We start from the raw sequence: 27,782 nt of genomic DNA on the forward strand, positions 1-27,782 counted from the left end.
CTACCATTCCTATGTGACTCTTAGAGTATATCCAGTCTTATCCCTTTCCTATGTATATAGAGATAACTCTAATCACTAGTGTATGCAGTAGTCCGCTGTGCTCTCTACCATTCCTATGTGACTCTTAGAGTATATCCATGTGTATCCCCTCCCTATGTAGATAGAGATATCACCAGTATATGCCTAGAGTATTTCCATTTGTATCTCCTCCTTATGTGACTCTACCTCTTGTACATTTGCAATTTTTTCTGTTTGTATCCTCTATGTAACGCATGTAATCCTAAATCCTTAAGTTTTCAACTGGTTCTTATGTAAAGCAAAAATTTGCTATGTTCTCAACTGGTTCTTATGTAAAGCGCTCTGACACCTTCGGGTAAAGTTCGCGCTATAGAAAATTGCAAAAATAAATAAATAAAAAAGAAGTTTCAAAACTTTCAAAGTTCCTTTTAAATCCTGGTTAACCACAGACGGCCCTGGCCCCGCCCACGCCCACGTTTCTTGTGCCTCGGAGTCCTCGTGATGTGAAAGCATCCTCCTTTCACAATCAGACCCTTGTGCAGGGAGGGGACGGTGCCCGGGCAGCCAATCACAGGGAGCGGCCTGGCTGCCACCCTCCCTGCCCACCCCTGAGGGGCATGGCGGAGGCGGGGCCCGCAGCACAACCTGGGATTCTTTAAAAGACTGCTGAGGTGGAAGTTCCGGCCTGTTTCGCCTGCAGGAGACAAGACAGCAAGCTCTGACTCAGCCACTGCCCAGGAATCCGCCCCAGCCCAACTGTGAGTGTCTTTATTCTTGCATTTATTCTGTATTTCACGCAGCGCTGAGTTATTGTGCATGCACTATTGAACTATAACAGTTGTGCAACTTTTATTATTGGATATTTAAACACACAGGGTACTTCTCAGTGGGTGAGAATGGAAAAACAGAACTTTTCAAGTAGGGAGCAAAGTTCACATAAGTTACCGCTGCAACTGGTAGTCAACCAGCTTGTAATGTTGTGTGTACCACAAATAATGACGCTGCCAGAGGCTTATGAGTTACTCTGTATTTATTTCTCATCAGCTCTAAAGAGCGCCGAGCCGCCAGCCTCTCTCACAGGCTCTCGCGCCAATGCCGTGCAGCTGGGCGCGCAGCCGGAACCTCGTCACTCGCACGTCACGTCGGTACGTGACGTGCGTACGTTAGGCTGCGCCACTACATATCTCCCCTTTTTTCCCAAAACAGAAACTGTTAACTCACAGTCCGCCGTTCATGTCAAAGTCTCGGAACCTGGCAGGTTTGACCACCGCTCTCCCCCTCTGGGTCAGTCTCACTGGGGTAGACGGAGTCCTTCCTTCCTGAGTTTCTTCATCACACCTTTCCCTTCCTAGTGCGGTCACACTACTTTCTCTCCTGTTCCAGTTACCTTCACTCCCTGATGCCTGGCTGGTGTCGCCAGATCTCTCTTCTTGTTGTTCTCGACTCCTCTCATCTGGTTCTGTCTCTGAATGTCCTTGTTCGCCAAATTCTTCCTCTTTGTCTTCCAGGTCTGCTCCAGCTCGGTCCCAACTGAGTACTTTGTTGCATCTTGCCATGCGATCCATTGACCACACGTTCCCATCGCTTAACCGAGCTGCTCTGCCCAACACTTCCTCGACTTGCATGGATTTGCTGTACTTACTGTCTCCCTTCCTTTGCAGAGTTGCCAATTTTACTCGCACCCATTCTCCTTTTTCCAATCTTGTCTCCTTCACATTCTTCCGGTTGTTGTAGTGTTTTGAGTAAACGGCTTGCGCCTTTTCCAAGTTAGCTCGTACCACTGCGGGGGACCATTCACTCACTATAGTCATTTCCTTCCATACTCGATTGTCTTGAGTGAAGGGCTCACGGCCCCTTAGTATCTGGAAGGGGCTGTACCCTGTTCCTGTAGGGGTAATCCTGTATGCCCAAACCAAGTGCCAGATCTCCTTTTCCCAGTCCTTGTTGTTGGAGATAGCTGCTTGAACGGAGCCCATCACCACTCTATTAAATCTCTCCACCAGTCTGTTTCCTGCTGGGTGATATATTGACGTGTGCTTTACTGATATGCTGTTTCTCTGCATGAACTCCTTCCATTTCTCTGACTTGAACTGGGGACCATTGTCGCTCAAGATGGACTTAGAGATGCCTTCCCTCACAAATGTGTCAGCCAAGAACTTAATGATGGTTTCCGTGTCCATCGCCTCATCTATTTTCAGCTCCGGCCACTTGGAGTATCTATCCATTAGAACACATACATACTTTTGGGTTCCTTGCGTGTCCAGTATCGGGCCTAGGATGTCCACCGATAACTCTTCCCATGGGTTCCTCGGGAGATCAAACTTTCCGAGAGCTGGGTGTAGTGGTTTGAGTGTCTTATCTGCCCCTTGGCACTGTGGGCATTCCCTGACATGCCTCTCGGCCCTTACGTCCATCCCTGGCCACCAGTAGTTTTGTTTGGCTCTCAATTTCAATTTCCCTATCCCCAAGTGTCCTTCATGGAGCATGTCCAATAGTTTGGGGATGATTCCTGCCGGGGGGATGACTTTCTCCCCTCTGTAAACAAACACTCCTAAGTCGTCCATCGACAACTCTTCTCTGACTTCAAAATATGGGTTGAGGTGTCCCCGGGTTCGCCTCTTGTCTGGCCATCCTCCTGTGATGCAAGACTTTACTTCTTCCATGACCTGGTCCTCTCCATATGCTTCCTTCCACTCCTGATGTCCTATGGTTTTCTCTTGGTCTTCCGTGAGCGTCACCATCTCTTCCGTCCATGCTTGGTCTTCTCCGCTCTGGTCCATGGCCGCTGCTCTACTCAGATAGTCAGCCACCCTGTTCCTACTGCCGGGGATGTGTTCCACATCATATCTAAATACTAGCAGTTTGAGTGTCATCTTTGCGATTCTGGGCGTAGCACTCGTGTGTCCACTGGACGATAGCACCTTCAGTAAGGGTTTGTGATCTGTTTTCAACAGGAACCGTGTGCCCCACAAGAACTGCCTGAATCTGGTCATGGCCCATACTACCGACAGCATTTCTTTTTCAATCACGCTGTACTTCCTTTCGGTTTCACTCAGCGTGCGGGAGGCAAAACTGATCGTTTCCGTTCTCCCTTGACCTCGATCTTGCATCAGGACAGCTCCCAGCCCTTTGTCGCTGGCGTCTGTGGTGAGCACCGTGTTGCCTTGGGGGTCATATCCTTGCAGCGGTACTGCTCCAGCCACTTCTCTCTTGATGACGTCGAATTCACCTTGTGCATCCTTCGACCAGCAGAATTCTGTGTTGTCTCTTGTCAGCTGCCTCATGTGGTGGGTTTTGGAGGCGAAGTGCTGCACGAACTTACTGTAATATTCCGCCATTCCGAGGAACGAACTGACTTCTTCTTTGTTGGAGGGCAGTGGGGCTTTGCAAATGGCTCTCACATTGCATGCTTTCGGGGTGACCCCTCGCACCCCAATTTCATGTCCTAGGTAAGTCACGGACTCCATTCCTATCCGGCATTTGGACCATTCGGCTGTGAGGCTCTTACTCTTGAGAATCTTAAGTACCCTCCCGAGTTTGTTGTCATGATCCAGCTTGTCTCGTCCCATCACCAAGATGTCATCCTGGAAATATTGGACGCCGTCTGTGTCCTTAAACAGTTGGTGCATTAGCTTTTGGAACACCGCAGCCGCTGAGGCCAGTCCAAACGGCATGCGGCAGAACTGGTAGCACCCAAACGGGGTGATGAACGAAGTGAGTTTTCGGCTTTCCGGGTGCAGGGCAATCTGGTGGTAGGCGGAGGTCAAGTCTATGGTGGAATACCATTTGACCCCCTTGGTTCTAGCCAACATCTCCTCGATCCTGGGTAAGGGAAATTTCTCTACCACGATGCTCTTGTTCAGTTTGCACAGGTCGACACACACCCTGACTTTACCGCTTGGCTTCATCACTACTACCAGGGGCGCAAGCCACTCCTCGCATGTGATGGGTTCGATGATTCCTTTCCCTTCCAGATCTTGTAGTTCCTCTTGCACTGCGTCTCTCACTGCCAATGGTACATTCCTCACTTTGTGGGCAACCGGTACGGCGGCTTCCTTCAGAATTATCTTGTGTGCGAATTTCTCCATCCTTCCGACTGTGCCTCCGAATACCTTGGGATACTCTCTTCTCCATTTTTCTAGGTCAGGCCAGGGTTCCAGTTCCGTGAGTAGTATCTGTTCCTTGCCCCCTGGATCCAGCTTGATGCCCAGGTCACCTTGGTCAAGCCATCCTAGGACCGAGGGTCCTCTCTCCGATATGTAGAGTTTGCAGAACGCGGACCTTCCTCTGAACTTGAAATGCAATGGCCTGAACCCTGCCATGGGTATTCGGTCCCCATTGTACGTCACGGGGCGGATGTCCAGCTTCTCCAGTTCTGGGCCTAGGTGTGGCGCAAAACACTCCTCCCATACCGCTCTCTGGATGATGGTGTAGGGCGAGCCCGTATCGGCCACCACTTTTATCGGTATTCCTCCTATCGACATCTCCAAGACAGGTTTCATTGTCCTCTTGCCATCGACACTCATCACTTGACCTTCCACCTCTAGTACTTGGTCCTCAATATAAATGACGGTGACGACGTCTTCTCCTGCGTCCTCTTCTTGTTCCTCACTGTCCTGTCCGACATACTTCACTATGCTCTTCAATGCCTTTTTCCGACACACCTTCTCGTAGTGTCCCACAATCCCGCAGTACATACATTTGGCGCGGAATGTTGGGCACTTCCTGTCGTGCGCCTCGTGGGACCAGCTCCCGCATCTGTAGCACGACCTCTTGTTGCTTCCCGCTTGTTTTCCCGGCAGGCCAGGGTTGCCTTGCCATTTGTTGGGTCCTTTCGCCGCCGACCCCGTATACTTGTAGTCTCGGCGCGGTTCCTCATCGTCTACTCTGTTCACCATGGCGGTGGGCGCCGTCTCCTTTCTCGTTGCTTCCGCACACCTGCGCGCAAGTTCTGCTCTTTTGACGATCACCATCACTTCTTTCAAGTTGGTGTCTCCACTGGCCCACAGTTTGTCTTGCACGGCTGTGCACGAGGTGTGCATCACCACTTGGTCCTTGATGAACTCTTCTTCCCAATTGTCGTATTTGCACGTGGACGCCAGTCTTTTCAGGGCAGCCACATATTCCTCCACTGTCTCGCCTGGGCATTGTTTCCTCTGCTGGAAATTAAATCTGTCCACCGACACACACACCGCCTGTCTGTAGTGTTCATTAAGGTCGTCGATGGCATGGGCGTACACGTTGTCGTCTGTGCTCCCTCTTTCCTTCGGCACCAGGCTCTTGTATATTCTCAGGCCCTCGGGGCCTAGGTTAAGCAATAGGATTCGTTTTTTTCTCTTGGGGTTGAACTCCTCCTCGCTTTCTTCTTCCAAGACTCCTATAAAATTGTCTATGTACTCCCTCCAGTCCTCCCATTTCATTAGTGGTTCTCCTGGTCTGGGTAGAAATTGAACTGGCGCCATCGCGTATCCTGCTTGCGCGCTCATTCTCTCACTTTTGATTGTGGATAGCGTGCTCCCTTGATTTTTGGGACTGTCTGGTGTGTTATCCTGCTCTTCCTTACTTGTGTGAGCCTGGGGACTGCTTGCGTCCGCCCCCTCGCTCTTTGGTGGGGGATCCAGCGCTGTCTCTCTGTCTCTCGGGACGCTGTATGATCTTGGCGCACTTCCCTTGTGCCCGCTTGGTTGGGCGCGCTATATTGTGGGGCCCCCGGGTAATGCCCTGTCCCTGCAGTGCGTTTGTCCTGCTTCTCGGGGTGACCCTGGGCTCTGCCACGCTCTTTAGGGCTGGTACCTGCGTGCTTGTTTCTGGCTGGGTCCTTCCTGACCTGCCGCCCTCTAACCTTCTGGCGCCGTGGTCTTGTTCCTCTGCCACGTGTCTTCTGGGCCCCGGTGTGGTTGCTGGTTCCCTCGGTGGCTCCTGGTCGTGTTGTACTTTGTGGTGGGCGGGTCTAGCATCCCACCCTCGTCGCCGTTGTAATGTTGCGTGTACCACAAATAATGAAGCTGCCAGAGGTTTATGAGTTACTCTGTATTTATTTCTCATCAGCTCTAAAGAGCGCCGAGCCGCCAGCCTCTCTCACAGGCTCTCGCGCCAATGCCGTGCAGCTGCGCGCGCAGCCGAACCACGTCACCCGCACGTCACGTCGGTACGTGACGTGCGTACGTTAGGCTGCGCCACTACACAGCTGAGCTATCCCACTGGACCCCGGACGTGCCTCGTGCTCCCAGATCACAGTGGAGCTGAACACTTTCTGCCTCCTCACTGGATCTTGCTCCAGCGTGGTGCACGTAGCGCTCACTGTAGGCGCTGATCCCCCGAAGCTTTCTCGCGAGGACTGGCGCCGCTGGTGCCAGGGTATACATGGATCTCTGCAGCGGGGGGACCATCGCCGGACAGCTGGCACACCCCAGTTTCCAGCACCTTTTAATAAGGGGGTTGGGAATTGGGGTGGAGGAATGTACAAATGCGCCTGGAAGTTGGTTCACTTAGCTCTATGCGCTATGCAGAAATAAACTCCTACTAAAAATTAATCGTATGCAGAGTGTAATAACAAAAACTCTGAATGTGCCGCGTGCACAGACAATTGTGTCCATTTCCCAAGCCCAGGTGGCTGATTTTAGAACACGAGCTCCACTTAGGAGGCAACTTCGGGGTCCGTATGTATGGTGACTCTCCTGGAGAAGTGTAACCAGTTCTGGAGGCCCCCTACATATTGTGTCCAGTTCTGGAGGCCTCCTACATATTCTGTCCAGTTCTGGAGGCCTCCTACGTATTGTGTCCATTTCTGGAGGCCATATCTTGAGTAGTGTGTCCTGTTTTGCAGGCCTCATATGTATGGTGTCTCTCCTGGAGCAGCGTACTTAGTTATGGAGGCCTCCTACATATTGTGTCCAGTTCTGGAGGCCTCCTTCATAGTGTGTCCAGTTCTGGAGGCCTCCTACACATGGGCGTCCGCAGGGGGGGGCAAGGAGGGGCGCTTGCCCCCCCCTGGAGCACCCCTCCTTGACCCCCTGCCAGGGTTGGCTCTAGGGCATGCGGCCAGTGCCATCGCACCAGTGCTGGCTTCCTGGGGGTGCCGTGTTTACAAATTAATTATGATTTTAAAAGCATTACTGAGCGTTCCTTTCCTCCTACAACTACGGGGCCTCACAAAAGTGTCAAGATAACTCCTGTGATTAATGTTTTTTCATGGCCAGAGATCAGAGTTCTGTGTAGTTGAGGTTTAATTTCGACTTATTTGAAGGTAGCACAGAGGGTTAATATGCCTACTACAAAGAATGTGTGCCAAGTAGATTAGAGTGCATTTAATGTAAATAGATCAGCAGGTTACTGCTTTTAAAAGAGCCATCCTTTTGTTACTTGCAATTTATAACTTAAAGTCCTAATATAGAATAGTGAGATATTAACTTTCATCATAGAAGTGCATACACTCTGCTAAGTACAGAACATTGATTAATGTTGCAAAAATGTTTAATTTGGGTAGAAATTGATTCTTATTATTAAGGAAAACTCCCATCTATGCTGCTTCTTTTTCGACTCTGAGTTTGTGCTTCTCCACACCAAGCACTCCTAAACTATACTGCCTACCACTATGGATGACATATGACTCCTACACTTTTAGTCCTGTGGCTTATGTAACATTTCCTATACACTGATTTACGGGAAACATCCTTTACAACGCAACTTTTACCACGCAGTGCCTTTACGACGCAACTTTTACAACGCAAACCATTACAACACATTGCGCTAGGGGGCGCTCTAGGATAGGGAATAGGTTTAATTTACTATCCAACACCTTCCCTACTATCCACGGGGACTGGAGTTGGAATAGTAAATGAAACGATTCACTATCCAGCGCCCCAAAGCATTATGCGTTGTAAAGGCATGCGTTGTAAAAACAGCGTTGTAAAGGCATGCGTGGTAAAAGCATGCGTTGTCATACATCCCTGATTTACACATGTATGATTGATTGTCTGTGTAATGTGTGTGTGATGCAAAGTGCTCTGACATAATTTAATGGTATGAGTAGGGCTATATAACTAATTCAATGCATCTGAGAGTCGTTATGTAGACTTGGTCACGGTTAAAGGGTGCTAGTGATAGAATCCGTGGTGGAGGTGGTCATTGGGGGCGCGAAATAACATTGTCGCACTGGATGCCACTAGCGCTAAAGCCGGCCCTGCCCCCTGCAGACACCCATGCCACTATGCATTACACATGGTGCTCCAGCCACTGTTCCTCTCTAGCTCGCACTCTCTGTTCTAGTCTGAAGCTCCTCTGCGTCTCAGGGCTCAATAGGACAAGACGCGGGCTTCATTTTCCTGCACCGTCCCTTTGGCACTCTCTTCTAGGTGAACTCCTGTGCATCTCATCGCACGTCACATCTAGACAACACCTGGAGACTCTGCTCTTTTCTAGATCCTTCTGAGTACTCTCTGCCCCCCCTCCATCTTATAATTTAGTCAGAAGCACCAGGAGACCTCAGACTTTATAGCGCGCTCTGACACAATAACAAGATTGAGGCAAAGTATTTTCAAATAATTATTGGATTATAGTGATGGACTGCCTAGAGCAGTTGCTGTTAAGTAAATTACTAAGCAGAAAGAAAAGTAACATTTGAATAAAAGAGTATATTTTAAGGGAGACACCGCTCTAACATAAAATGGTGGACATCAATGGATGATTTTTGATTTAATAAGTTGCATTTATCAAGAAAGATAACACATACGTGGAGAAGTGTGGCTCAGGGGTTAGAGGCAGCAGACCCGGAAGCTGAGATCGGTCCTGGACCAGGGTTCAATTCCCTGCCTCGGCGGGTCTTGGGCTAAAAATTCCACGGACATAATTCTCGCCCCGGTGCCTCCTCGACTCACGGGTTCACACTCTGCGACTCTGGGCAATAGCTTGCTTAATCTCCACTACGGCCCCTTGCGGCGGGATGCCTGACTTTCACCTTGTGGATACCCTGCTATCTCACAGGGGAATACCAGGAAGGGTTCCCTAAGCAAGCGCCGGGACACCCACTGCGGGTAGCTGTGCGCTATATAAGCTCAACTACATTTACATTTTACATTTACAAACAGAAAACGAATGTAAATGAAGTGTTAGACATAAGTCAGTACAGAGGGGGATATCCAGATGGGCTAGGAAGCGTAGATGCTAACAGTAGAGGGGCTGAGTCCATGTGTAGTCACCACTGTAGTCCAGAGCAGGAAGGAGGGACAACGAGCAGGCATATGTAAGATGTATTCATGAGTAGAAATGATCATACAGCCCTTCCGAGTCTTTCTCATCGAGGGTTAGAGCAACTTCAGAGAAGTGAGACCTGTGTCCTTACTCCGCCAGTGAAGACAGCGGGTCCAAAGGAGAAAGAACCAGGCCAGACAGAGTAGGTCCAGGTAGTGTGCACGGAGGCAGGCTCGGTGGGTCCGGAAGAGGGACAGGGCAGGCAGAACAGCTCCAGAGAAGGGCGAGCGGAACCGGACCAGGGTGAGCCGATCCGGACCAGCAGATCCTCCCTGAGCAGGGAGGCGGCACGATACTCAAATCAGAATGTAGTGTTCAGCTTTGGGGTGCCAGGGGGTAACTTTAGGGATCAGGGTGGGTGTGGGTTTTAAGGTGCCAGGGAGTACTTTTAAGGTTCACGGTGGGTTAGGGATTGGGGTGCCAGGGGGATAATTTTAGGGTTCAGGGTGGGTATGGGTTTTAGGGTACCAGGGGGTAATTTTAAGGTTCAGTGCGGGTACGGGTTTTGGGATGCAAGGGGGACATTTTAGGGGTCAGGGTGGGTATGGGTTATGGGTGCCAGGGGGTAATTTAGGGTTCAGGGTGGGTATGGGTTTTGGGGTACCAGGGGGACAATTTTAGAGGTCAGGGTGGGTATGGGTTATGGGTGCCAGGGGGGTAATAGAGGGTTCAGGGCGGATACGAGTTATGGGGGGGCAGAGTATAATTTTAGTGTTCAGGGTGGGTATGGGTTTTGGGGTGCTAGGGGGTAATTTTAGGGTTCAGGTGGGTATGGGTTTTGGGGTGCCAGGGGTGTAATTTTAGGGTTCAGGGAGGGTATGAGTTTTAGGTGGGGTGGGGTAATTTTAGGGTTCAGGATGGATATGGGTTTTGGGGTGCTAGTGGGTAATTTTAGGGACCAGGGCAGGTATGAATTTTGGGGTGCCACAAAAGAAAGAGATGGCTGTGGCACAACAACCCTATGGTGTATGAGATCATATGCGGCCTGCTTCCTGCCCCCCATGGCTCCTCCTGCGCCCCAGTGTTTCTTGTGCCCCATCTGGCACACATCATGTCGGAGGATGGTGATGACGTTAACATTTTGCCCCCCCCTGAAAAAATTTCTGCGGACGCCCATGCTCCTACATATTGTGTCCAGTTCTGGAGGCCTCCTACATAGTGTGTCCAGTTCTGGAGGCCTCCTACATAGTGTGTCCAGTTCTGGAGGCCTCCTACATAGTGTGTCCAGTTCTCGAGGCCTCCTACATAGTGTGTCCAGTTCTGGAGGCCTCCTACATATTGTGTCCAGTTCTGGAGGCCTCCTACATAGTGTGTCCAGTTCTGGAGGCCTCCTACATAGTGTGTCCAGTTCTGGAGGCCTCCTACATAGTGTGTCCAGTTCTCGAGGCCTCCTACATAGTGTGTCCAGTTCTGGAGGCCTCCTACATAGTGTGTCCAGTTCTCGAGGCCTCCTACATATTGTGTCCAGCCCTGCAGGTCCAATCTTACGTACTGTGTCCAGTTCTGGGGGCCTCTTCTTGACCATCAGGTCTGCTCTGCAGGGCACCTCTGGACACATCTGCAGTTTGGTGTCACTTGTAGAGGTCTCCTCTGGGGTGTGTTGTACAGTTGGAGTATTGTGTCCACTTCTGGATGCCACATCTGGAGTAGAGTGTCTGGTTCTGGAGTCATTGAGAGGGAATGAATAATACATGAGGCTGGTTGGGACTTCACAAACTCTAAGCCCTCCCACTCCCCCCAGAAATCTGAAGCTGCATCACCTAGCGTTCCGGCAGGAGCGGCGTGACCTCGGTGGCCATGCTTCACCAAAAGAGCAGTATTAGATATAGATATATGTATATTCTTTCAGGAGGCACTGATAGACAGCGTATGGATATATGAAGCATAACCAGATGGTGCTCTACTGAGAGATGCTCATGAAACGGGTTTGGAGGTGCTCTGAGTTAGTTTAGCCAAAGCCTCTGATGACAAGTGGGAAAGCAGCACCACATATTATGGACCTTTAAGTATTATTCTGTAATGCTGCACTAAGAGATGCTTATGATACATGGTTGGGGTGTTGGAAGTTAGTTTACCAGGGCAGTTGATTACAAGTAGAACACCAGAGCCAAAGCTTGGGCCTGTGAAGCATAACTTTGTGATGCTGTATTGAGAAATGCTAATAAAACGGGTTTGGGGGGGCTAGGAGCTATTTTAGCCAAAGCCTCTGATGACGAGCAGGACAGCAGGGTTCCAGATTAAAGGGCTTTAAATCCTGGGGGTGGGGTCAGGTTGCCTTATTCAACCTGTTTATGCTTGAAATAGACTTTGGGGTTATGACAGAGGGTCCTAAGGACTGAGTTGCATATGTCGGGTCCACTAGTTTGGGAATATCAGCTTTGGCCGAATCAAAATAACACATGATCCGTGGAGAGTTGGTGTTTATTTTGGTCGCTTAAACGGATGTAGTGCAAACGTGTAAATATGTACATTGGCACATAAACAACACACATGCTTGATATGTTATATAATGACTTTTAACGTCGGACCGGTATGTGGAAGCTTTGCTCCCCAACTACTTCGTTCATCTATTTCTTCAAACATTAATAAATATTAAATATAAACCCAACTGTAATAATTACATTTTCTCGTCTGCTGTCCTTCCCTCCCCCAGATGCAATTCTGGTGCTCATTGAAGTGGGGCGGAGCTATAGAAAATACACCAGAATTGTGGATATATTTTCACACTAAACTAGTCTGATGACAACCAGAAACACAGGGCCTTTGCTTTCCAGACAGCGCAGCTGTATGGTGCATAAGACTTATTGGGGGCGTGTTGATAGCTGACCTGAAAATCAGCTCCACCCATTCCCTTCCATTGGTCTTTTGTTCTGTCACTCTTATTTCTTGCTTCCTAGTTGATCGTTTTATTTGTTTTATCCCATGTATCTAGTCTGAATCTTTGTCCCTCCCCTGGAGCAGAGCCTGTATACCATCTCTCCGACTGGCTCCTTTTATCCATCAACAAGTGTCTGCTTTCTAGGAACATTTTTCTTTATCTAAAGAGAGTGCCTACGTTTCCTCTATTCTCAGTGTTTTCGCACATCTTCTGGCACATTTCTTTTCATAATATTGTAAAAATCCTACTTTCAACAGCTTTTTTCTTCGAGCCACCCTCAGTGCTTTTACAGTTTTATACAAATTTGCACTTTTTCTTGTTCTCACATCCCTTTCAACTAGGGCATTTCCTCTATTTTAAGGGCATATTTCATTTCTTACTATTAACACTATCATAATTTCAAAAACTTAAATCACACATTTTCCTAAACATTCCATGAGAGTGTATGTGTTTTCCACAACTTTGCACTGCCTTCCGCTCTTACGCAAGCTTTCACCTCTAACAATGCTAATACACTTGTAGAGCGCGCATATACTAGAAAGGGCATCCTGGCGCTGTGTCTGCATGGTATCTAACAGAAAAAAATTAAATAAAAGAACGAACCTACTTAGAAACTGTCAGGTCCTAAGTTGCTTTCTGAAACTAAACAGATTGGTCTGAGCGCTAAGGTGGTCGCGCAATGCATTCCCCCATTTACAAGCCGTGCGGGAGAAACTTCTCCCTCCCCGGGGGCCTTCTTGATCCTCGGCACCACTATTTGGTTGGCAGTCGAGGATCGAAGATTAGGAATGGGTATATACCACTTGATAGTCATTTGGAGGGAGAGAGGGTCAATCTTGTGATTGGCCCTGCGCCGGGCCTTAAATTGAATCCGCTCCCTAATGGGTGGCAGTGCAAATCGCGAATGCTCTGAGAGATGGAATTGAATTTTGGGAGATTCAACTGAATCAGGCTGCAGCATTTTGGAGCATATGCAATTTACTGAGTTTGCACTGCTGAGAGCCCACAAACATAACATTGCAGTAATCAAGCCGCGAAATCACCAGCGCCGAGTTTACAGTTTTCTTTAGCTCAAGGGCCCTCCAAGCCACCGTCCCATGAGCTTTAACTCCACACAGCGCTCTCTCGTTCGTTTGCTTCCACCAACCTTTACCATTGCTCTGCCTCCATTTTCTTCCCTCCATTTTGCTTCCCCACACCCATGCCCTCCTGTTGCTTTCCCCGCACAGCCTGCGAGGCAGCTGCCTTTTCCCCCTTGTTTATTAGCCTTGTTACACAGCATCACGAATGCTGTGCAGTATGGCTAAAAGCATTGGCAAAGCCAAAATGTCCCTAAGGTGAGACTTATTGGATTTGCACATTCTTGTTTTTAAGGTATGGGAATACCTGGGAGTATGGCTGTTCAGAGTCCTTGTACTCACCCATAGAGCGCCACATCATACTGGTCCTAACATCTTACTGGTCCTAGTTACCTGGCATCCAGAATTCGGTCATATCTTCCGGTTAGGAAACTACGCTTTTCAAATAGGGCGTTAGCTAAGAAACCCAAGATCGCTGCTCCCTCTTAATTGGTCCACCCTGCCTGGACAGTCTCCCTCTTGACCTTTCAATCAATCAGCGCTCCTATAGATCGCAGCTAATCTCCTGTGAGGGTCTCAAAGGCGGTGGGGGGTGGGTTCTGCAGTTTAGTCGAAGAGCCAGGTCTTGAGGTCCTTCCTGAATTGAGGCAGTGAGGGTGATTGCCTGAGGTGTAGAGGAAAAGAGTAGCAGCGAGGTAGAAGAAGGATCTTCTCTGGCTGTGGTCTTGCAGATCTGTGGTATGGTGGCCAGGACAAGGTTGGCGGAGCGGAGGTGTCTGGTGGGAGTGTAGAAGGAGAGTGGGTGGTTGAGGTATGCAGGTTCAATGTTGTGGAGGGCCTTCTAGGCGTGCGTGAAGAGCTTGAAGGTGATTCTTTTGTTGATCGGGACCCAGTGGTGGTTTCTCAGGTGATCGGCGATGTGGCTGCGGTGGGGGATGTCCAGGATAAGGCTCGCAGTGGGATTCTGGATTATTTGCAAGTTCTTTAGGAGCTTCTGGGTGGTGCCGGCGTAGAGTGCGTTGCTGAAGTCGAGTTTGCTGCCGACGAGCGACTGAGTGACCATTCTTCTGGACTCGGTGGCGATCCATTTAAAAAACTTTCATAGCAGGCGGGGCATGTGGAAGCAGAAGGATGAGACGGTGTTGATTTGGCAGTTCATTGAGAGTGAGGTGTCAGGGATGATGCCGAGGTTACGTGCCTGGTCAGGAGTTGTCCCACGCGGATGGGTTGGTTCCCAGGATGAGAACTTCAGCTTTGTCGGAGTTGAGATTGAGGCCGCTGTAATTCATCCAGGTGATGACTGCCTTCATACCATTGTGGAAGTTGTTCTTTGCGGCAATGGGTTCGTCAGTGAGGGAGAGAATAAGCTGGGTTTCGTTGGCGTAGGAGACGATGTTGAACCTGTGGTTTCTGACGATGGCTGCCAGCGGGGCCGTGTAGAAGTTTGAGAGGGTGGGGCTTAGGGAGGAGCCCTGGCGGACTCCACTGCTTATCTCTTTAGGTTCTGAGATCGGTGGGAGCTTGACTCTGGGACCACCCATGAGGAAGGAGAGGATCCACTCGAAGGCGTTTGATGCCGGCGTCGTGGAGTCTTGCGTAGAGGGTGTGGTGGGAAATGGTGTCGACCTTTGTTGAGTCGAATCTGAATCTGCGTTCAAACGAGTTTCTCAAAGCTGAATGCTCTTACCTGCGAGCGTAGTGCCTGGACACTCTGACGAGTAGGTGGGCGCTTTATAAATCACATTTCATCATCTGTGTTACATCAGGTACTGTGAGGTCGCATTTTTTTTAACTGTTAGCTCCTTGTTTTCCTGTGTGTTTACCACAACTTACTTCCTGCTCTCTTGTAAAGCACTCCGACATCTTTGTGCCAAGTTCGCGCTATATAAACACCCCCCTCCCCCACCCCAAAAAAATACAATATATAAAGGAGATACAATGTGTATGTAGGGCTTGGCGTGCTGGGAATGATGGCTGGAGGCAGGCTCCTTGTTTTACCGCCAGGGCTGACACATCACACCCCCAGTGCGTGCTCGCGTGGAACCGGTTCTTACTGGGGTCGAAGGTCTGAATGAACCAGTGGCGCAAACAGAGCTGCAGCCCCGCGGTTTATGGCCCTGCTACGTGCCTGGCTGAACGCCACGCCTGCCCAGGATCACAGCAGCAACAATGCGAGCCCCGAACTGCTGACCTGTGCGTTTCCTGCATGATCCGGCCCGGCGGGTTTCTCTTATCTGAGGCCGGGCTCTCTGGGGCGAGCCTGGGGGAGGGGCGGGCCTGAGCTCAGACTGACCCTTGACCTCTTGTTTTCATCATTCCTCACCCTTTCTGGGGGGAGGGGATAGGGGGGGGTCCTTTGGATAGCAGAGATGCGCGCTCCAGTGGCCGCCCAGCCCCCATCTCCAGCTCACCCATGCACACTCCCTACAGTCACTCGCCCGCTTTCCATATCTCCATCAACCCATCCCCCGTTGTCTTTGCTACATCTCAAGCCGTGTCTCTTCTTCCACCGACCAACTTGTTGTCTCCTTTAGTTTGTGTCCCCTCAGCGGTCTCCCTCGCGCCTGGAGTTCCCAGTACAGGGCAGTACACGCTTTACAGATGCTTAGATTTCCCATGTCTCCTCATGTAACATACTTGGTTCTATTGCGAAGCGCTCTGACACCTATGGGTAAAGTCTGCACTATATAAAAATGCATTAAATACAATACAAAATGTCTCCCCTCCTCGCTTTCCATCTCTCCACCCCTATGTGGTCTGTCCGACCACTTTACTGTGTCCTTCGTTGTCTCTCTTTCTCTCGGACACATTTATTTATTTTATTTTTATTTTAAAAGTTTTGTATAGCGCTAGCTCGACCCGTAGGTATCAGAGCGCTTTACATACACACAGTACACGCATCTCTCTAACCCCACTCCCCCTCATCTTCCCAGATGTGTCTCCCCCTCCCATGTCTCTTTTTCTGTTGCCCTCTGTCTCACTCAGCCCTTCTCTCATCCTTTCCGTCTCGCGCGCCCTCATTCCGTTATGCCCCTCTCTCCCTTATGCCACCTCTCATCTCCGCTATGCATGCACGTGCGGATACTGACAGCATCAGCACGCGGACTCGGCCTCTTTCCAGCTCAGATTCATGCACAGCGGTGATGGGTGCAATGCAAGCGTCTCCACTACTGGCAACGGCAGGAGGCCACATTCCAGTCCATCGTTTTTCGCCCACTGTGTCACTCGACAGACACCAGCGCGTGCACACCAGCTCTTTGGATCTGCCCCAGCAGGAACAATCCAGCCCCAGGAGGCAGGCCAGGGAGGGCCTCTCTGGACGGGAGACAAGCCACTGCTGACCGTTCCAGCCCACGTCTGCCCGGCCAGGGGGTGGAGCCTGAGTTCTGTGGCTAGAGGACCCCTGGCTAGCCAGGCCAGCCCAGAGCTCGCCACCAGTGCCATGCTCGCATGCAGGAGCGGCATGCCAGGCTCTTCACTGACTGAGATTTGTGTGCCATCCTTGGGTTTCCTTTTGTGATGAGTGCACACATGAGGCGCTCCAAAAATATACTCCGCAGCAGGCCTTCACACTCCAGTGACCCGCAGATGGCATGCAGTGCCACCAGCATTATACCCTTCGTGCATGCCAACATCCAGGAGCCTCCCATGGTTTCTACGTACCGCCCGGGGCACGCCAGCATTACAGAAGGATTCCTGGCAGGGGTGTACGAGGAAGAGAGCAGGCTGAGAGCGCTGTGGGTGATGGTGACGGGACGTGAAACTACAAGTAGGGCACCATCATGGGGCAGCCACTCACACGGCAGCTCTGAAGGTGCAGCCACTCACACGGCAGCGCTGAAGGTGCAGCCACTCACACAGAAGCCCTGAAGGTGCAGCCACTCACACAGAAGCACTGAAGGTGCAGCCACTCACACGGCAGCACTGAAGATGCAGCCACTCACACGGCAGCTCTGAAGGTGCAGCCACTCACACGGCAGCGCTGAAGGTGCAGCCACTCACACGGAAGCCCTGAAGGTGCAGCCACTCACATGAAAGCACTGAAGGTGCAGCCACTCACACGGCAGCACTGAAGATGCAGCCACTCATACGGCAGCACTGACGGTGCAGCCACTCACACGGCAGCGCCGAGGGTGCAGCCACTCACACGTCAGCGCCGAGGGTGCAGCCACTCACACGGCAGCACCGAAGGTGCAGCCACTCACATGGAAGCACTGAAGGTGCAGCCACATACACAGCAGCGCTGAAGGTGCAGCCACTTACATGAAAGCACTGAAGGTGCAGCCACTTACACGGAAGCACTGAAGGTGCAGCCACTCGCACAGCAGCGCCGAGGGTGCAGCCACTCACACGGCAGCTCTAAAGGTGCAGCCACTCACACGGCAGCGCTGAAGGTGCAGCGACTCACACAGAAGCCCTGAAGGTGCGGCCACTCACACGGCAGCACTGAAGGTGCAGCCACTCACACGGCAGCACTGAAGATCCAGCCACTCACACGGCGGCACTGAAGATGCAGCCACTCACACAGCAGCACTGACGGTGCAGCCACTCACACGGCAGCGCCGAGGGTGCAGCCACTCACACAGCAGCGCCGAGGGTGCAGCCACTCACACGGCAGCACAGAAGGTGCAGCCACTCACATGGAAGCACTGAAGGTGCAGCCACTCACACGGCAGCACTGAAGATGCAGCCACTCACACGGCAGCACTGAAGATGCAGTCACTCACACGGCAGCGCTGACGGTGCAGCCACTCACACGGCAGCGCCGAGGGTGCAGCCACTCACACGGCAGCGCCGAGGGTGCAGCCACGCACACGGCAGCACAGAAGGTGCAGCCACTCACATGGAAGCACTGAAGGTGCAGCCACTTACACAGCAGCGCTGAAGGTGCAGCCACTTACATGGAAGCACTGAAGGTGCAGCCACTTACACGGAAGCACTGAAGGTGCAGCCACTCGCACAGCAGCGCCGAGGGTGCAGCCACTCACACGGCAGCTCTGAAGGTGCAGCCACTCACACAGAAGCCCTGAAGGTGCAGCCACTCACACAGAAGCACTGAAGGTGCAGCCACTCACACGGCAGCACTGAAGATGCAGCCACTCACACGGCAGCGCTGAAGGTGCAGCCACTCACACGGCAGGGCCGAGGGTGCAGCCACTCACACGTCAGCGCCGAGGGTGCAGCCACTCACACGGCAGCGCCGAGGGTGCAGCCACTCACACGGCAGCACAGAAGGTGCAGCCACTCACATGGAAGCACTGAAGGTGCAGCCACTCACATGGAAGCACTGAAGGTGCAGCCACTCACATGGAAGCACTGAAGGTGCAGCCACTTACACGGAAGCACTGAAGGTGCAGCCACTTACACGGAAGCACTGAAGGTGCAGCCACTCGCACAGCAGCGCTGAAGGTGCAGCCACTCACACGGCAGCGCCGAGGGTGCAGCCACTCACACGGCAGCACCGAGGGTGCAGCCACTCACACGGCAGCACCGAGGGTGCAGCCACTCACACGGCAGTACAGAAGGTGCAGCCACTCGCACGGAAGCACTGAAGTGCAGCCATTCTCACTGAAGCACTGAAGGTGCAGCCACTCCCACGGAAGCACTGAAGGTGCAGCCACTCACACGGAAGCACAAAGTACTGAAGGTACAGCCACTCGCACAGAAGCACTGAAGGTGCAGCCACTCGCATGGAAGCACTAAAGGTGCAGCCACTCGCACGGAAGCACTGAAGGTGCAGCCACTCACATGGAAACACTGAAGGTGCAGCCACTTACACGGAAGCACTGAAGGTGCAGCCACTCGCACGGAAGCACTAAAGGTGCAGCCACTCGCACGGAAGCACGAAGCACTGAAGGTGCAGCCACTCGCACGGAAGCACTGATGGTGCAGCCACTCGCACGGAAGCACTGAAGGTGCAGCCACTCGCACGGATGCACTGAAGATGCAGCCACTCACACGGCAGCACTGAAGATGCAGCCACTCACACAGCAGCGCCGAGGGTGCAGCCACTCACACGGCAGCACAGAAGGTGCAGCCACTCACATGGAAGCACTGAAGGTGCAGCCACTCACACGGCAGCACTGAAGATGCAGCCACTCACACGGCAGCACTGAAGATGCAGCCACTCACACGGCAGCGCTGACGGTGCAGCCACTCACACGGCAGCGCCGAGGGTGCAGCCACTCACACGGCAGCGCCGAGGGTGCAGCCACTCACATGGCAGCACAGAAGGTGCAGCCACTCACATGGAAGCACTGAAGGTGCAGCCACTTACACAGCAGTGCTGAAGGTGCAGCCACTTACATGGAAGCACTGAAGGTGCAGCCACTTACATGGAAGCACTGAAGGTGCAGCCACTTACACGGAAGCACTGAAGGTGCAGCCACTCGCACAGCAGCGCCGAGGGTGCAGCCACTCACACGGCAGCTCTGAAGGTGCAGCCACTCACACGGCAGCGCTGAAGGTGCAGCCACTCACACAGAAGCCCTGAAGGTGCAGCCACTCACACAGAAGCACTGAAGGTGCAGCCACTCACATGGAAGCACTGAAGGTGCAGCCACTTACACGGAAGCACTGAAGGTGCAGCCACTTACACGGAAGCACTGAAGGTGCAGCCACTCGCACAGCAGCGCTGAAGGTGCAGCCACTCACACGGCAGCGCCGAGGGTGCAGCCACTCACACGGCAGCACCGAGGGTGCAGCCACTCACACGGCAGCACCGAGGGTGCAGCCACTCACACGGCAGTACAGAAGGTGCAGCCACTCGCACGGAAGCACTGAAGTGCAGCCATTCTCACTGAAGCACTGAAGGTGCAGCCACTCCCACGGAAGCACTGTAGGTGCAGCCACTCACACGGAAGCACAAAGTACTGAAGGTACAGCCACTCGCACAGAAGCACTGAAGGTGCAGCCACTCGCATGGAAGCACTAAAGGTGCAGCCACTCGCACGGAAGCACTGAAGGTGCAGCCACTCACATGGAAACACTGAAGGTGCAGCCACTTACACGGAAGCACTGAAGGTGCAGCCACTCGCACGGAAGCACTAAAGGTGCAGCCACTCGCACAGAAGCACGAAGCACTGAAGGTGCAGCCACTCGCACGGAAGCACTGATGGTGCAGCCACTCGCACGGAAGCACTGAAGGTGCAGCCACTCGCACGGATGCACTGAAGATGCAGCCACTCACACGGCAGCACTGAAGATGCAGCCACTCACACGGCAGCGCCGAGGGTGCAGCCACTCACACAGCAGCGCCGAGGGTGCAGCCACTCACACGGCAGCACAGAAGGTGCAGCCACTCACATGGAAGCACTGAAGGTGCAGCCACTCACACGGCAGCACTGAAGATGCAGCCACTCACACGGCAGCACTGAAGATGCAGCCACTCACACGGCAGCGCTGACGGTGCAGCCACTCACACGGCAGCGCCGAGGGTGCAGCCACTCACACGGCAGCGCCGAGGGTGCAGCCACTCACATGGCAGCACAGAAGGTGCAGCCACTCACATGGAAGCACTGAAGGTGCAGCCACTTACACAGCAGCGCTGAAGGTGCAGCCACTTACATGGAAGCACTGAAGGTGCAGCCACTTACATGGAAGCACTGAAGGTGCAGCCACTTACACGGAAGCACTGAAGGTGCAGCCACTCGCACAGCAGCACCGAGGGTGCAGCCACTCACACGGCAGCTCTGAAGGTGCAGCCACTCACACGGCAGCGCTGAAGGTGCAGCCACTCACACAGAAGCCCTGAAGGTGCAGCCACTCACACAGAAGCACTGAAGGTGCAGCCACTCACACGGCAGCACTGAAGATGCAGCCACTCACACGGCAGCGCTGAAGGTGCAGCCACTCACACGGCAGGGCAGAGGGTGCAGCCACTCACACGTCAGCGCTGAGGGTGCAGCCACTCACACAGCAGCGCCGAGGGTGCAGCCACTCACACGGCAGCACAGAAGGTGCAGCCACTCACATGGAAGCACTGAAGGTGCAGCCACTCACATGGAAGCACTGAAGGTGCATCCACTCACATGGAAGCACTGAAGGTGCAGCCACTTACACGGAAGCACTGAAGGTGCAGCCACTTACACGGAAGCACTGAAGGTGCAGCCACTCGCACAGCAGCGCTGAAGGTGCAGCCACTCACACGGCAGCGCCGAGGGTGCAGCCACTCACACGGCAGCACCGAGGGTGCAGCCACTCACACGGCAGCACCGAGGGTGCAGCCACTCACACGGCAGTACAGAAGGTGCAGCCACTCGCACGGAAGCACTGAAGTGCAGCCATTCTCACGGAAGCACTGAAGGTACAGCCACTCCCACGGAAGCACGGAAGGTGCAGCCACTCACACGGAAGCACGAAGTACTGAAGGTGCAGCCACTCGCACGGAAGCACTGAAGGTGCAGCCACTCGCACGGAAGCACTGAAGGTGCAGCCACTCGCACGGAAGCACTGAAGGTGCAGCCACTCGCACGGAAGCACTGAAGGTGCAGCCACTCACATGGAAGCACTGAAGGTGCAGCCACTTACACGGAAGCACTGAAGGTGCAGCCACTCGCACGGAAGCACTAAAGGTGCAGCCACTCACACGGAAGCACGAAGCACTGAAGGTGCAGCCACTCGCACGGAAGCACTGATGGTGCAGCCACTCGCACGGAAGCACTGAAGGTGCAGCCACTCGCACGGAAGCACTGAAGGTGCAGCCTCTAACACGGAAGTACAAAGCACTGAAGTTTCAGCCACTAACACGGAAGCACTGAAGATGCAGCCACTCACACAGAAGCACTGAAGGTGCAGCCACTCGCACGGAAGCACTGAAGATGCAGCCACTCGCACAGAAGCACTGAAGGTGCAGCCACTCGTACTGAAGGTGCAGCTACTCACACTGAAGCACTGAAGGTGCAGCCACTCACACAGAAGCCCTGAAGGTGCAGGCACTCACACAGAAGCACTGTAGGTGCAGCCACTCACACGGCAACGCTGAAGGTGCATCCACTCACACAGCAGTACTGAAGGTGCAGCCACTCACACGGCAGAGCTGAAGGTGCATCCACTCACACAGCAGCACTGAAGGTGCAGCCACTCACACGGCAGCGTGGAAGGTGCAGCCACTCGCACGGAAGCACTCAAGGTGCAGCCACTCGCACAGAAGCACTGAGGTGCAGCCACTCGCACGGAAGCACTGAGGTGCAGCCACTCGCACGGAAGCACTGAAGGTGCAGCCACTCGCACGGAAGCACTGAAGGTGCAGCCACTCGCACGGAGGCACTGAAGGTGCAGCCACTCGCACGGAGGCAATGAAGGTGCAGCCACTCGCACGGAAGCACTGAAAGTGCAGCCACTCGCACGGAAGCACTGAAGGTGCAGCCATTCGCACGGAAGCACTGAAGGTGCAGCCACTCGCACGGAGGCAATGAAGGTGCAGCCACTCACACAGAAGCACTGAAGGTGCAGCCTCTCACACGGAAGCACAAAGCCCTGAAGTTTCAGCCTCTAACACGGAAGCACTGAAGATGCAGCCACTCGCACGGAAGCACTGAAGGTGCAGCCACTCGCACTGAAGCACTGAAGGTGCAGCCACTCACAGGAAAGCACTGAAAGTGCAGCCACTCACATGGAAGCACTGAAGGTGCAACAACTGATTCAGAAAGAACTGAAGATAAAACCACTCGCATAGAAAGCACTGAAGGTGCAACAACTGATTCAGAAAGAACTGAAGGTAAAACCACTCACATAGAAAGCACTGACATAGAAAGCACTGATGGTGCAGCTACTCACATGGATGCACTTCAAAGTGAAAGAACTCACAGCTAAAGCATTGCAAATGCAACCACTCACAAGGAAAGCTGTAAAGGTGTCACCACTAGGAAGCATTGAATGTGCAACAACTGTTGTGGAAGCTTTCAAAGTGCAACAACTCATGGAAGAAATGAAGGTGCAATCACTCTCACTGAAACCACTGCTTGCGGTGAAACCACTCTCACAGGAAGCACTGATGGTGTGAGCACTCACATGGAAAGCAGTAAAGGTGCAATCACTGAAACACAAAGAACTGAAGGTGAAACCTCTTACGTGGATGCACTGAAGGTGCGAGGACTTGCACAGAAGCACTGAAGGTGCTACCACTGATACAGGAAGAACTGAAAGTAAAACCACTCACTGAAGGTGCAGCTTGTCACACGAATGCAATTCAAAGTGCATGAACTCACAGCGAAAGCATTGCAAATGCAACCACTCACAAGGAGAGTTGTAAAGGTGTCACTGCTAGGAATCATTAAATGTGCAACCACTCTCATGGAAGCTTTGCAGGTGCAACAATTAACTGAAGGTGCAACCTCTCTCACTCACACTGAAGGTACAAGCTCTCCCATGGAAAGCAGAAAAGGTGTTACCACTAGGAAGCATTGAATGTGCAACCACACTCACGGAAGCACTAAAGGTGCAACCACTGATACTGTACTCCTTATTACAGGTGCCATAGGATATAATGGTCTTATAAAAAAAATGGTCTTATATCTTTCACATTTGATTGATTAACTTATCCGGCTATGTGTACCTTAGGCCCTTAGTATCTAAATACAAAATACAAGCCGTAATCCTCCGCTCCTAAGGAGTGCGGTTGAAACAAAGGCTGCTCCTTTGTGTCAAGTTCCGCTTCCTGTTACAGTTGCTGGACTAGAAGGACTAGACTGCAGAAGTGGGTGCCCTTTCTTTCTCCTTCTCTCAATTTCCATGAACCCATTTCTCATTTCACTTTTCTTGCTACGCATATCTAGGGGTGACTCAACATGAAGATGATGCCATACTGCTACAAATGACTTCAACAATAGTGTTACATCAGTGCCAGGAACTTACCAGAGGCAGCTAGTGTTGGGCCACTGTGTGAAGGCCTCGCGTCTCTGGTTTCTGCAATCGGTGTGTGGTGGGGTAGCTGGTCTCCAGGCTCAGTGCATGAGAAGTCGTCCCTCCCTTTGTTGCCCAGACTACTTCAGTGTTTCTTGGGAGACCCGGAAGCGGGTTCTATGGCTTGTGTGCAGCACCGGTCGAGAAGAAAAGCGGTTCGGGCATAGAAGCTCACAGGGGAAGAAGGATATGAAATTTGGGGTTCTTCTCATGCCTGAAAGATGTTATTTCTCTGAAGATTTAGGTGTGGCTAATGCAAATGAGGGGTGAAATCCTAAATTGTTGAGGTGGTCCATCTCCCTACAGGGAATGGACTTTCGTTGGAACACAGACCTGAGGCAGACCACACCAATGCTGATGGTTCCTACAAGCTTTTCCACCTTAGAGATGGGATCTCCCAGGAGGATGGGTAGCTCTCCCCACTTTCAGCTGGCGGGATACGTGTTAGAGCTGTCAGCCTAAGTGTGGTCTTCCCCCACAATATTTGCCTGTTTTGCCTCACTTTTTGACGATCTGTTTTTGTTGGCCTTAAGACTTTGGGTATGTTATCACTGCTAACCAGCACTAAAGTGCATGTGCTCACTGCCCTAAAAAATAGTAACAATGGTGTATCTACAATTGGCATATTTAATTTACTTATAAATCCTTGATAAAGTGTGTTATATTTGCCCACGGCCTGTATTTTAAATGCTATTAGTGGGCCTGCAGCACTTATTTAATTTTTTTATTTTGAAAGTTTTATATAGCGCGAACAAGATCTTTGCAGATATCAGAGCGCTTTACAAAGCAGGGATACAAACAGGAGAGTGAATAACAGGCCATTAGGCATAGCGTAGTTGTAGGTAATAAGTGGGGTGGGGTAGGTACAAGAGGGAGCATAGTAAAACAGGTACATCAAAAATGATAATAGTACAAATAAGTGGGAGCATAGACGGTCAGGTAAGTCAATAATACAAGTAATACAAATAATCAAAGGGATCGAACAGATAATACAGATCGATGCAGAGTCTTTAAAAAATCCACAGTAATAGTTCAAGTATATTTAGCCATGAGGATAGCTTTTACTTCTTTCTTAAAAAGTGTAATGGAGGAGATGAGCCTGGTTTCAGGAGGGAGTGAGTTCCAGATCCTGGGTGCCATTCCTGAGAAGGAGCGTTTATAAGTTTTTTCCTTCCGGAATCTTTGAGGTTTCAGCAGAAGATTGTTTGTGCCTCTAGTGTTTCTAGAGCCGCCAGAGATTGTCAGCTTCTGGGTGAGGTATCCGGGTGAGCTCAGGTGTATAGCCTTGTGTGTCATGCAGGCGATTTTCAGATGTATTCTGGCTTCAAATGGCAGCCAGTTCAGGGATTTCAAGTCAGGGGAAATATGCAAGTGTTTTTTCGACCCATTGATGAGTCTCGCTGCAGCGTTTAGAGAGGCTCTTAGGGGTGCAGTAGTAGTTAGGGGGAGACCGCAGAGGGCGATGCTGCCGTATTCTATTCGAGGGATGGCTAGTGCTTGTACTGCATTTTGGAAGTCTTTGGCTGGGAGGAAGGGTTTAAGTTTCCTCAGGGTATTGATTTGGTAGTTCGCTCCCTTAGTTGCCTTGCTGATATGTTGCTGCATGTTGAGATTGGTGTCGAGTGTTATGCCTAAAGATTTTGCTGAGTCCACGATGGTGGGTTGGACATTGAGTGCAGTTAGGTGCTTAAGCCAAATTTGAGTGGTAGAGATCTTCGCGGGAGGTGAGATCAAAAGGAACTCTGTTTTCAGAGCATTGAGTTTGAGATGATTATCGGCAAGCCAGGATTGGGTGCTTCTGATCGTTGAGTTCAGGAGCAAAATGTCTTTGGGGGATTGTAATTTGAGATATAGTTGGGTGTCATCGGCGTACATGTGAAAGTGTACATTGGATGCTTGTAGCAAGGTGGTGAGAGGTTCCATAACTAGGTTGAACAAAGTTGGGGATAGGGAGGATCCTTGGGGGACGCCTAACGATACAGGTATTGGCGAGGACATCACGTTGTTGCTCTTGAATTTCTGCGACCTGTTGTGTAGAAAGGAAGTGAACCACTTGAGTACAGTCCCAGATAGACCCATTCTTGTGTTTAGTAGTTCGAGTAAATTCTCATGTTTAACGGTGTCGAATGCTGAAGAGAGATCAAGAAGGATGAGGAGGCAGGTATCGTTTTGATCTAGGATTTGAAGGGCGTCGTCAATTATGTGAGTCATAGCAGTTTCTGTACTGTGTCCTGCTCGGAAGCCTGATTGATGAGGGTTGAGGAGATCAAACTGATCAATGTGTTTAGTCAATTGTAGTTGTGCGCATTTTTCCAACAGTTTGGCGAGAGTGGGAATATTGGTAATGGGATGGTAATTGTTTAGATCAGAGGGGTCGGCTGTAGGTTTCTTTAGTAAAGGCGTGACTTGTCCAACTTTGAGGGAGTCAGGGATGGTTCCTTGTTGAAGTGAGCTGTTGATAATTTTAGTCCAGAGTGGAAGGAGCAAAGGGGTGAAGTCTTTGACAGCGTTAGCCGGGAGGGGGTCCGTGAGGTGATTGGATAGTTTCAAGGTGCTGAGCAGTTTGCCAATTTCTTCTTCAGAGTAGGTGCCAAAGGATGACCATGTAGCATTGTTTTTTGGTTCAGTGAGTGCTATGCAGTGGGGTTTGGAGTAAAGGCTTGCGTCAATGAGGAGATCGCTCTTTATGTTGTCAGTTTTTTGGATAAAGAAAGCGGCAAAGTCTTCACAGGAGGGTGCTTCGCGCATAGTGCTGAGTGGTTGGGGTTGTTCCTTGGATTGTGTTCTGATTAGCTCAAACAGTTTTCTCGGACGGTTTTTTGCTTGGTCGTGCTGGAGGCTGAAGAAATCTGATTTTGAGCGTTTTATTTTCCTGAAGTAGGCGTTTCTCTTTTTCTTCAGGGTTTTTAGGTGCAGTGCAGAGGGAGCTGATCTCCAGGTGCGCTCTGCCATTCGCATGGCTCGTCTATCCTCATTGAGACTCCCGTCGTACCAAGGATTGGAGATTTTAGCGGAGACTCTTTTTAGCTGCATGGGTGCAGCCTCATTAATTATTGAGGTCATGGCGTTGAGATAGTGGTCAGTCAGGGATTGGACGTCCGTAGCGCCTGTAGGAGGAAGTAGGAGGTTGCAGCTGTTAGGGGGTAAGGAGTTTGGGTTGAGTTTTTTCAGATCTCTTTTCCAGACTTTAGGCTTGGAGGATTGAACCGGGTTGAATTTGACTATTTCATTGATGAAGAATGTGACAATATGATGATCTGACCAGTCACAGGGTTGGATAGACTCGAGTTGGATAGAGTCCTCTTTGGAGATGATAAGGTCGAGGATAGAGCCTTTCTCGTTGGTCAGGCTGTTGCATATTTGGGTGAGGTCAAGGGCGTTGAGGAAATTTTTAAGACTATTTACCACTGCGTCATTGTGATCGTTCCAGTGGAGGTTGAAGTCACCAAGGTATATTTGGGTGAGCTGTCGTCCGGAATTGGTTGAGATCATATCCATGATTTGTTGGGCGAAGGTGAGGTTGTCCCCGGGTGGGTGGTAAATGCCGTGAAGAGAGCATATCGGTTTGCCCTCACTAGTAATATTGTGGCAGATGTATTCACAGGAAGTTGGGGAGGGTAGGGAAGGGGCGGTGACTTTCAGAACAGAAAGGTTGT

The 27,782-nt window shown here is 51.4% G+C and overlaps 1 protein-coding gene across 1 annotated transcript in view; it reads left to right on the plus strand.

Moving 5' to 3' along the window:
* Positions 1-694: 694 nt before the first annotated feature.
* Positions 695-27,782, plus strand: part of LOC144768352 (fructose-bisphosphate aldolase B-like) — a 60,423-nt gene continuing 33,335 nt past the window's right edge. The window contains exon 1 of the mRNA XM_078651949.1: positions 695-776. The gene's annotated coding sequence lies outside the window, so the exon portion shown is untranslated. The remainder of the gene's footprint in view (positions 777-27,782) is intronic.

This window comes from Lissotriton helveticus, chromosome 1_1, assembly GCF_964261635.1.
Source record: "Lissotriton helveticus chromosome 1_1, aLisHel1.1, whole genome shotgun sequence".
In the NCBI taxonomy this organism is placed as follows: domain Eukaryota; kingdom Metazoa; phylum Chordata; class Amphibia; order Caudata; family Salamandridae; genus Lissotriton; species Lissotriton helveticus.